Source organism: Mustela lutreola, chromosome 5 (genome assembly GCF_030435805.1).
Source record: "Mustela lutreola isolate mMusLut2 chromosome 5, mMusLut2.pri, whole genome shotgun sequence".
Lineage (NCBI taxonomy): Eukaryota > Metazoa > Chordata > Mammalia > Carnivora > Mustelidae > Mustela > Mustela lutreola.
In genome coordinates this window covers 172,545,846-172,556,108 of record NC_081294.1, presented here as the reverse complement: position 1 = coordinate 172,556,108, position 10,263 = coordinate 172,545,846, and positions in this window count along the sequence as shown.

Below are 10,263 nucleotides of genomic sequence, written 5' to 3'. Positions count from 1 at the left end.
GCCCCATATGCGGGCTCAGGGTCAAGCCACTGAGAGGCCTTACTTGAGGACTGGGCTCAGGCTGAGGGTCTCAATGTGTGTTTGTGACCAATGTGGCCCGCGAGCATGGGCGGGGCCACATGGGCCACACTGGTTTCAACTACACGGAACGTTGGACAACATGGCAACCACAAGGTTTCTTGCCATGGGGATGGAGATCTGATTTCTGCATCATTTTCAACCCTGGGCATTGGTTTGAGATAAGTTATAGGATCTGAAGCCTGAAAATCGAGGTTGAGAAGAGATGACGACATAAGGCCATGGCGGGTCCGATGTGCTCAGAGTGAGGCCAGCTGTCTGGTGGGGCCAGGAGGTCCAGGCTCAGGTTGTGTCTGCAAGGGCATCAGTGCCCAGGTCAGCCTATATATTTGGGGTACAGCCAAGTGGCGTGCAGGTTGATCCTCATTTGGGGTTTCTGGGTAGCCCCAGAGGGCAATGTTTTTCTTCTGGAGGGCAGGCAGAGTGTTGCATTGTAGTTCTGGATTGCCAAACTGGAGGGCTTGTGGGCCCGTAGTCTGAGGACGGAAGTCTGAGAACAGAAGCTAGGCTTAGGTTTCTGGGTGAGGACATGGCAGGCACAATCTACAGACCTGACTCGAGATCCCGTGGATCTGAAGTCAGGGCGAGTATCAGACGATCGCTCAGGTTGTGGTTCTGTCCCTGATGGACACTTCATGAAGGGGGGGGATCACGAGGCCATGGGGGTTTTCCCACGATGGGAGTTGTGAGAAGCTCCAAACTGCATACATTCTTGCAGGACAATTGAGACATCTTGGTTGGCTCCAGGCCAACGATAAAGAGCAGGGTTCTAAGGATGGATGGCTGGGTAGCCCACCTCGTATTCCAATTGTCTCCAAGCAACAAGACATGTTAGATCTGTTGGATCTGGGGGAGCAACCGAGGAGGCTGAGTTGAAATGGCCTCTCCTGTGGATGGGCCCTAATGTGTTTTTGTGTCTATGGAGACCTTGGAATGAAGCGGTGGCACTGGGGCCCTGAAGGGTTCTCCTAAACAGAAGCTTTGACAAAGCACCAAAGTGCAAGTTTCCCATGGTAGAGGAGATTGGTTCTGATGGGTGAGTCAAGAAACAGCCATATTCTGGTATTGAAATCCAGGCCTCTGAGGAGAGATGCCTGGAAACCAAAGCAATATATCCGATTAGTGCCTAGGGGTCTCTTTGTTCCTTTTTGCCTCTGCGGACACCAGTCTACGGGTCTGAGTGCAAGTAGGCCCTCAGATGGGCTCAGATTGCCCCTGTTTGTTCTGGGAAGCCACCACTATTGAGATGGCCTCAGGGACTTTGGAGGTTTATCCTCTTAGGAGGCTTGTGGCCATTGGAATGGGCACACAGAAATCCCTTGGAGAGGGCAAGTACAGTCCTCCGGTTTGGCTCCAGGGTCCTGAGCCTGTACGGTGTGTAGGCCAGGGCTGTTTGGACCGTTGTCTGAAAACACAAACTCGGCTTATGTTTCGGGTCAAAGGTATGGCAGGACTGATCTACAGACCATGAGGAGAACTCTTCGGGATATGGAAAAAGGGCGAGTGTGAGTCTCTTGTTCAAGTTTTTGTCTCTGGATATCGTGTCACCCATGTTCATGAAATTTCCGGGTGACTTCATGGAAAATGGACGAGTCTTACTCTCTGGAGGTGTGGCCCCGTCCAAAGAGTTTGGGGTCATTCTGTGGGATGGAATAAGTCTGTTTTGTTGTTGTTGTTGTTTTGTTTTGTTTTGTTTTTTAACCTCAGGTGTCCCACCAAATGAGGGACTCCAGAGTAGAGCCCTGGGGAGGGGCGACTGGACAAGCAGAGATCTGGTTAAATATTGGGGCCTAGGGACATGTCAAGCCCATTAGGACATCTAATGGTCCAGTCACTAAGAGGACTTACTCGAGGACAGGACTCACGCTGAGGGTTACAAGGCATGTTTATGCCCTCGTTGCACTCAAGACTGGGCGGGGACTCAGGGTGAATGCTGGTTTCTCCTACACTGAACGTTGGACAACATGCCAACCACAAGGTTTCTTGCCATAGGTAGGAGGAGTTCTGATTTCTGCATCACACTCACCCCTGGGCAGGGATTGGAGATTAGGTCTAGGTTCTGAAGCCTGAAAACTGAGGTCGGAAAGAGATGATGACCTAAGGCCATGGCGGGTCTGATGTGCTCAGTGTGTGGTCAGCTCTCTGGGTGTTGGTCAGGATGTCCGGGCTCAGGTTGTGTCAGAAAGTGGTTTAGTGCCCAGGTTAGACTATGTAATTGGGGTACATTCGAGTGCCGTGTAGGTTGATCCTCATTGAAGCTGCCTGGGCAGCTCATTAGGCAATTTTTTTTTTTTTCTAGAGGGCAGGCAGAGTGCTGCATTGTGGGTCCGGAATTACCAAACTTGAGGGTTTTGGGGCCAGGAGTGTGAGGACGGAAGTCTGAGAACACAAGCTAGATTTGGGTTTCAGGGCGAGGGCACGGCAGGTACCCACTTCACATCAGAACCAAGATGTCATGCATCTGAAGTCTGGGCGAGGATCAGACGTTGGCTCAGGTTGGAGTTTCTGTGCATGACGGCCCCGTCATGAAGGGAGCGGAATCTCGAGGCCATGGAGGTATTCCCACGTTGGGAGTTGTGGGATGCCCCCTTCAAGGATTCCATCTGCGGGACAATTGAGACCTGTTGGAGAGGTCCAGGACATCCCATATGGAATGACTCCAGTGCACCGTTCGAGGATGGATGCCTGGACGTGCGCTCGCATTCCAATTGTCTCCTAGCAACAAGGCATTTTAGATCTCATGGCTCTGCGGGAGAAACCTGGGTGGCTGAGTTGAAATATACTTTCCTGAGGATGGGTCCTAATGTTTGTTTGTGTACATGAGGGCCTTGAAATGAGGCCGTGGCACCGGGACCCTGAAGTATTCTCCTAAGCTTTTGACATAGCTCCCATGCACAAGTTTCTTGTGGAGACGAGAATTTTTCTGATGGGTGCTTCAGGAAAACCCCTATGGTCCTATTGGAATGCAGGCTTTTGAGGAGACATGCCTGTGAACCAAAGCAATGGATCCGATTACGTCCTAGGGTCTTGTCTGGTTCAATCTTCTTCACTGGGGACATCCATCTATGGAATGAGTGGAGGTAGTTGCTCAGCTGGTGTCAGACCGCCCTTGTTTGTGCCGGGCGACCTACATTATTGGGATGTCCTCCGGGACTTTGGAGGGTTCTCCTAATTTGTACGGTTTGGGACAATGGAATGGGGAGAATTCCCAGGGATTGGGTAGGCGCAGTACTAATGTGTGACTCCAGGGGACCCAGCCTGGAGGGTGTGTGGCCCAGGACTTTGAGGACAGAATTCTAAAAACACAAACTCAGCTTAGGTTTGGGGATGTAGGTTTGGCAGACCCAATCGACAAACCATGAGAAGAACTCTTCAGGATATGAAGAAGCAGCGAGTCTGAGGCTTTTGCTCAAGCTTTTGTCTCGGGATTTTGTATCAGCGATGGCCGATGAATGTCGGGGAGACCTCATGGGCCATGGACGAATCTACCTCTCTGTGGATTTAGCCCGATCCCAATTGTTTTTCGTCAATCTGTGGGATGGGAGGGCTCCTTTCAGGTTTGTTACCTCAGGTGTCCCACCGAAAGAAGAGTTCCAAAGCAGAGCCCTAGGGACGAGTGAAGGGACAAAGCGAACTATGGTTAAAAATTGGGGCCAGGGGCATGGCAGGCCCCATATGCGGGCTCAGGGTCAAGCCACTGAGAGGCCTTACTTGAGGACTGGGCTCAGGCTGAGGGTCTCAATGTGTGTTTGTGACCAATGTGGCCCGCGAGCATGGGCGGGGCCACATGGGCCACACTGGTTTCAACTACACGGAACGTTGGACAACATGGCAACCACAAGGTTTCTTGCCATGGGGATGGAGATCTGATTTCTGCATCATTTTCAACCCTGGGCATTGGTTTGAGATAAGTTATAGGATCTGAAACCTGAAAATCGAGGTTGAGAAGAGATGACGACCTAAGGCCATGGCGGGTCCGATGTGCTCAGAGTGAGGCCAGCTGTCTGGTGGGGCCAGGAGGTCCAGGCTCAGGTTGTGTCTGCAAGGGCATCAGTGCCCAGGTCAGCCTATATATTTGGGGTACAGCCAAGTGGCGTGCAGGTTGATCCTCATTTGGGGTTTCTGGGTAGCCCCAGAGGGCAATGTTTTTCTTCTGGAGGGCAGGCAGAGTGTTGCATTGTAGTTCTGGATTGCCAAACTGGAGGGCTTGTGGGCCCGTAGTCTGAGGACGGAAGTCTGAGAACAGAAGCTAGGCTTAGGTTTCTGGGTGAGGACATGGCAGGCACAATCTACAGACCTGACTCGAGATCCCGTGGATCTGAAGTCAGGGCGAGTATCAGACGATCGCTCAGGTTGTGGTTCTGTCCCTGATGGACACTTCATGAAGGGGGGCGATCACGAGGCCATGGGGGTTTTCCCACGATGGGAGTTGTGAGAAGCTCCAAACGGCAAAGATTCTTGCAGGACAATTGAGACCTGTTGGTTGGCTCCAGGCCAACGATAAAGAGCAGGGTTCTAAGGATGGATGGCTGGGTAGCCCACCTCGCATTCCAATTGTCTCCTAGCAACAAGACATGTTAGATCTGCTGGATCTGGGGGAGCAACCGAGGAGGCTGAGTTGAAATGCACTCTCCTGTGGATGGGACCTAATGTGTTTTTGTGTCTATGGAGACCTTGGAATGAAGCGGTGGCACTGGGCCCCTGAAGGGTTCTCCTAAACAGAAGCTTTGACAAAGCACCAAAGTGCAAGTTTCCCATGTGTAGAGGAGATTGGTTCTGATGGGTGAGTCAAGAAACAGCCATATTCTGGTATTGAAATCCAGGCCTCTGAGGAGAGATGCCTGGAAACCAAAGCAATATATCCGATTAGTGCCTAGGGGTCTCTTCTTTCCTTTTTGCCTCTGCGGACACCAGTCTATGGGTCTGAGTGCAAGTAGGCCCTCAGATGGGCTCAGATTGCCCCTGTTTGTTCTGGGAAGCCACCACTATTGAGATGGCCTCAGGGACTTTGGAGGTTTATCCTCTTAGGAGGGTTGTGGCCATTGGAATGGGCACACAGAAATCCCTTGGAGAGGGCAAGTACAGTCCTCAGGTTTGGCTCCAGGGTCCTGAGCCTCTACGGTGTGTAGGCCAGGGCTGTTTGGACCGTTGTCTGAAAACACAAACTCGGCTTATGTTTCGGGTCAAAGGTATGGCAGGACTGATCTACAGACCATGAGGAGAACTCTTCGGGATATGGAAAAAGGGCGAGTGTGAGTCTCTTGTTCAAGTTTTTGTCTCTGGATATCGTGTCACCCATGTTCATGAAATTCCCGGGTGACTTCATGGAAAATGGACGAGTCTTACTCTCTGGAGGTGTGGCCCCGTCCAAAGAGTTTGGGGTCATTCTGTGGGATGGAATAAGTCTGTTTTGTTGTGGTTGTTGTTTTGTTTTGTTTTGTTTTTTAACCTCAGGTGTCCCACCAAATGAGGGACTCCAGAGTAGAGCCCTGGGGAGGGGCGACTGCACAACCAGAAATCTGGTTAAATATTGGGGCCTAGGGACATGTCAAGCCCATTAGGACATCTAATGGTCCAGTCACTAAGAGGACTTACTAGAGGACAGGACTCACGCTGAGGGTTACAAGGCATGTTTATGCCCTCGTTGCACTCAAGACTGGGCGGGGACTCAGGGTGAATGCTGGTATCTCCTACACTGAACGTTGGACAACATGCCAACCACAAGGTTTCTTGCCATAGGTAGGAGGAGTTCTGATTTCTGCATCACACTCACCCCTGGGCAGGGATTGGAGATTAGGTCTAGGTTCTGAAGCCTGAAAACTGAGGTCGGAAAGAGATGATGACCTAAGGCCATGGCGGGTCTGATGTGCTCAGTGTGCGGTCAGCTCTCTGGGTGTTGGTCAGGAGGTCCGGGCTCAGGTTGTGTCAGAAAGTGGTTTAGTGCCCAGGTTAGACTATGTAATTGGGGTACATTCGAGTACCATGTAGGTTGATCCTTATTTAAGCTGCCTGGGCAGCTCATTAGGCAATTTTTTTTTTTTTTCTAGAGGGCAGGCAGAGTGCTGCATTGTGGGTCCGGAATTACCAAACTTGAGGGTTTTGGGGCCAGGAGTGTGAGGACGGAAGTCTGAGAACACAAGGTAGATTTGGGTTTCAGGGCGAGGGCACGGCAGGTACCCACTTCACATCAGAACCAAGATGTCATGCATCTGAAGTCTGGGCGAGGATCAGACGTTGGCTCAGGTTGGAGTTTCTGTGCAAACGGCCCCGTCATGAAGGGAGCGGAATCTCGAGGCCATGGAGGTATTCCCACGTTGGGAGTTGTGGGATGCCCCCTTCAAGGATTCCATCTGCGGGACATTTGAGACCTGTTGGAGAGGTCCAGGACATCCCATATGGAATGACTCCAGTGCACCGTTCGAGAATGGATGCCTGGACGTGCGCTCGCATTCCAATTGTCTCCTAGCAACAAGGCATTTTAGATCTCATGGCTCTAGGGAGAAACCTGGGTGGCTGAGTTGAAATGGACTTTCCTGAGGATGGGTCCTAATGTTTGTTTGTGTACATGAGTGCCTTGAAATGAGGCCCTGGCACCGGGACCCTGAAGTATTCTCCTAAGCTTTTGACATAGCTCCCATGCACAAGTTTCTTGTGGAGACGAGAATTTTTCTGATGGGTGCTTCAGGAAAACCCCTATGGTCGTATTGGAATCCAGGCTTTTGAGGAGACATGCCTGTGTACCAAAGCAATGGATCCGATTATGTCCTAGGGTCTTGTCTGGTTCAATCTTCTTCTCCGGGGACATCCATCTATGGAATGAGTGGAGGTAGTTGCTCAGCTGGTGTCAGACCGCCCTTGTTTGTGCGGGGCGACCTACACTATTGGGATGGCCTCAGGGACTTTGGAGGGTTCTCCTAATTTGTACGGTTTGGGACAATGGAATGGGGAGAATTCCCAGGGATTGGGTAGGCGCAGTACTAATATGTGACTCCAGGGGACCCAGCCTGGAGGGTGTGTGGCCCAGGACTTTGAGGACAGAAGTGTAAAAACACAAACTCAGCTTAGGTTTGGGGATGTAGGTATGGCAGACCCAATCGACAAACCAGGAGAAGAACTCTTCAGGATATGAAGAAGCAGCGAGTCTGAGGCTTTTGCTCAAGCTTTTCTCTCGGGATTTTGTATCAGCGATGGCCGATGAATGTCGGGGAGACCTCATGGGCCATGGACGAATCTTCCTCTCTGTGGATTTAGCCCGATCCCAATTGTTTTTCGTCAATCTGTGGGATGGGAGGGCTCCTTTCAGGTTTGTTACCTCAGGTGTCCCACCAAAAGAGGAGTTCCAAAGCAGAGCCCTAGGGACGAGTGAAGGGACAAAGCGAACTATGGTTAAAAATTGGGGCCAGGGGCATGGCAGGCCCCATATGCGGCCTCAGGGTCAAGCTACTGAGAGGCCTTACTTGAGGACTGGGCTCAGGCTGAGGGTCTCAATGTGTGTTTGTGACCAATGTGGCCCGCGAGCATGGGCGGGGCCACATGGGCCACACTGGTTTCAACTACACGGAACGTTGGACAACATGGCAACCACAAGGTTTCTTGCCATGGGGATGGAGATCTGATTTCTGCATCATTTTCAACCCTGGGCATTGGTTTGAGATAAGTTATCGGATCTGAAGCCTGAAAATCGAGGTTGAGAAGAGATGACGACCTAAGGCCATGGCGGGTCCGATGTGCTCAGAGTGAGGCCAGCTGTCTAGTGGGGCCAGGAGGTCCAGGCTCAGGTTGTGTCTGCAAGGGCATCAGTGCCCAGGTCAGCCTATATATTTGGGGTACAGCCAAGTGGCGTGCAGGTTGATCCTCATTTGGGGTTTCTGGGTAGCCCCAGAGGGCAATGTTTTTCTTCTGGAGGGCAGGCAGAGTATTGCATTGTAGTTCTGGATTGCCAAACTGGAGGGCTTGTGGGCCCGTAGTCTGAGGACGGAAGTCTGAGAACAGAAGCCAGGCTTAGGTTTCTGGGTGAGGACATGGCAGGCACAATCTACAGACCTGACTCGAGATCCCGTGGATCTGAAGTCAGGGCGAGTATCAGACGATCGCTCAGGTTGTGGTTCTGTCCCTGATGGACACTTCATGAAGGGCGGGGGGGGGAATCACGAGGCCATGGGGGTTTTCCCACGATGGGAGTTGTGAGAAGCTCCAAACTGCAAAGATTCTTGCAGGACAATTGAGACCTGTTGGTTGGCTCCAGGCCAACGATAAAGAGCAGGGTTCTAAGGATGGATGGCTGGGTAGCGCACCTCGCATTCCAATTGTCTCCTAGCAACAAGACATGTTAGATCTGCTGGATCTGGGGGAGCAACCGAGGAGGATGAGTTGAAATGCACTCTCCTGTGGATGGGTCCTAATGTGTTTTTGTGTCTATGGAGACCTTGGAATGAAGCGGTGACACTGGGGCCCTGAAGGGTTCTCCTAAACAGAAGCTTTGACAAAGCACCAAAGTGCAAGTTTCCCATGTGTAGAGGAGATTGGTTCTGATGGGTGAGTCAATAAACAGCCATATTCTGGTATTGAAATCCAGGCCTCTGAGGAGAGATGCCTGGAAACCAAAGCAATATATCCGATTAGTGCCTAGGGGTCTCTTCGTTCCTTTTTGCCTCTGCGGACACCAGTCTACGGGTCTGAGTGCAAGTAGGCCCTCAGATGGGCTCAGATTGCCCCTGTTTGTTCTGGGAAGCCACCACTATTGAGATGGCCTCAGGGACTTTGGAGGTTTATCCTCTTAGGTGGGTTGTGTCCATTGGAATGGGCACACAGAAATCCCTTGGAGAGGGCAAGTACAGTCCTCAGGTTTGGCTCCAGGGTCCTGAGCCTGTACGGTGTGTAGGCCAGGGCTGTTTGGACCGTTGTCTGAAAACACAAACTCGGCTTATGTTTTGGGTCAAAGGTATGGCAGGACTGATCTACAGACCATGAGGAGAACTCTTCGGGATATGGAAAAAGGGTGAGTGTGAGTCTCTTGTTCAAGTTTTTGTCTCTGGATATCGTGTCACCCATGTTCATGAAATTTCCGGGTGACATCATGGAAAATGGGCGAGTCTTACTCTCTGGAGGTGTGGCCCCGTCCAAAGAGTTTGGGGTCATTCTGTGGGATGGAATAAGTCTGTTTTGTTGTTGTTGTTGTTTTGTTTTGTTTTGTTTTTTAACCTCAGGTGTCCCACCAAATGAGGGACTCCAGAGTAGAGCCCTGGGGAGGGGCGTCTGCACAACCAGAAATCTGGTTAAATATTGGGGCCTAGGGACATGTCAAGCCCATTAGGACATCTAATGGTCCAGTCACTAAGAGGACTTACTAGAGGACAGGACTCACGCTGAGGGATACAAGGCATGTTTATGCCCTCGTTGCACTCAAGAATGGGCGGGGACTCAGGGTGAATGCTGGTTTCTCCTACACTGAACGTTGGACAACATGCCAACCACAAGGTTTCTTGCCATAGGTAGGAGGAGTTCTGATTTCTGCATCACACTCACCCCTGGGCAGGGATTGGAGATTAGGTCTAGGTTCTGAAGCCTGAAAACTGAGGTCGGAAAGAGATGATGACCTAAGGCCATGGCGGGTCTGATGTGCTCAGTGAGCGGTCAGCTCTCTGGGTGTTGGTCAGGAGGTCCGGGCTCAGGTTGTGTCAGAAAGTGGTTTAGTGCCCAGGTTAGACTATGTAATTGGGGTACATTAGAGTGCCGTGTAGGTTGATCCTCATTTAAGCTGCCTGGGCAGCTCATTAGGCAATTTTTTTTTTTTTCTAGAGGGCAGGCAGAGTGCTGCATTGTGGGTCCGGAATTACCAAACTTGAGGGTTTTGGGGCCAGGAGTGTGAGGACGGAAGTCTGAGAACACAAGCTAGATTTGGGTTTCAGGGCGAGGGCACGGCAGGTACCCACTTCACATCAGAACCAAGATGTCATGCATCTGAAGTCAGGGCGAGGATCAGACGTTGGCTCAGGTTGGAGTTTCTGTGCATGACGGCCCCTTCATGAAGGGAGCGGAATCTCGAGGCCATGGAGGTATTCCCACGTTGGGAGTTGTGGGATGCCTCCTTCAAGGATTCCTTCTGCGGGACATTTGAGACCTGTTGGAGAGGTCCAGGACATCCCATATGGAATGACTCCAGTGCACCGTTCGAGGATGGATGCC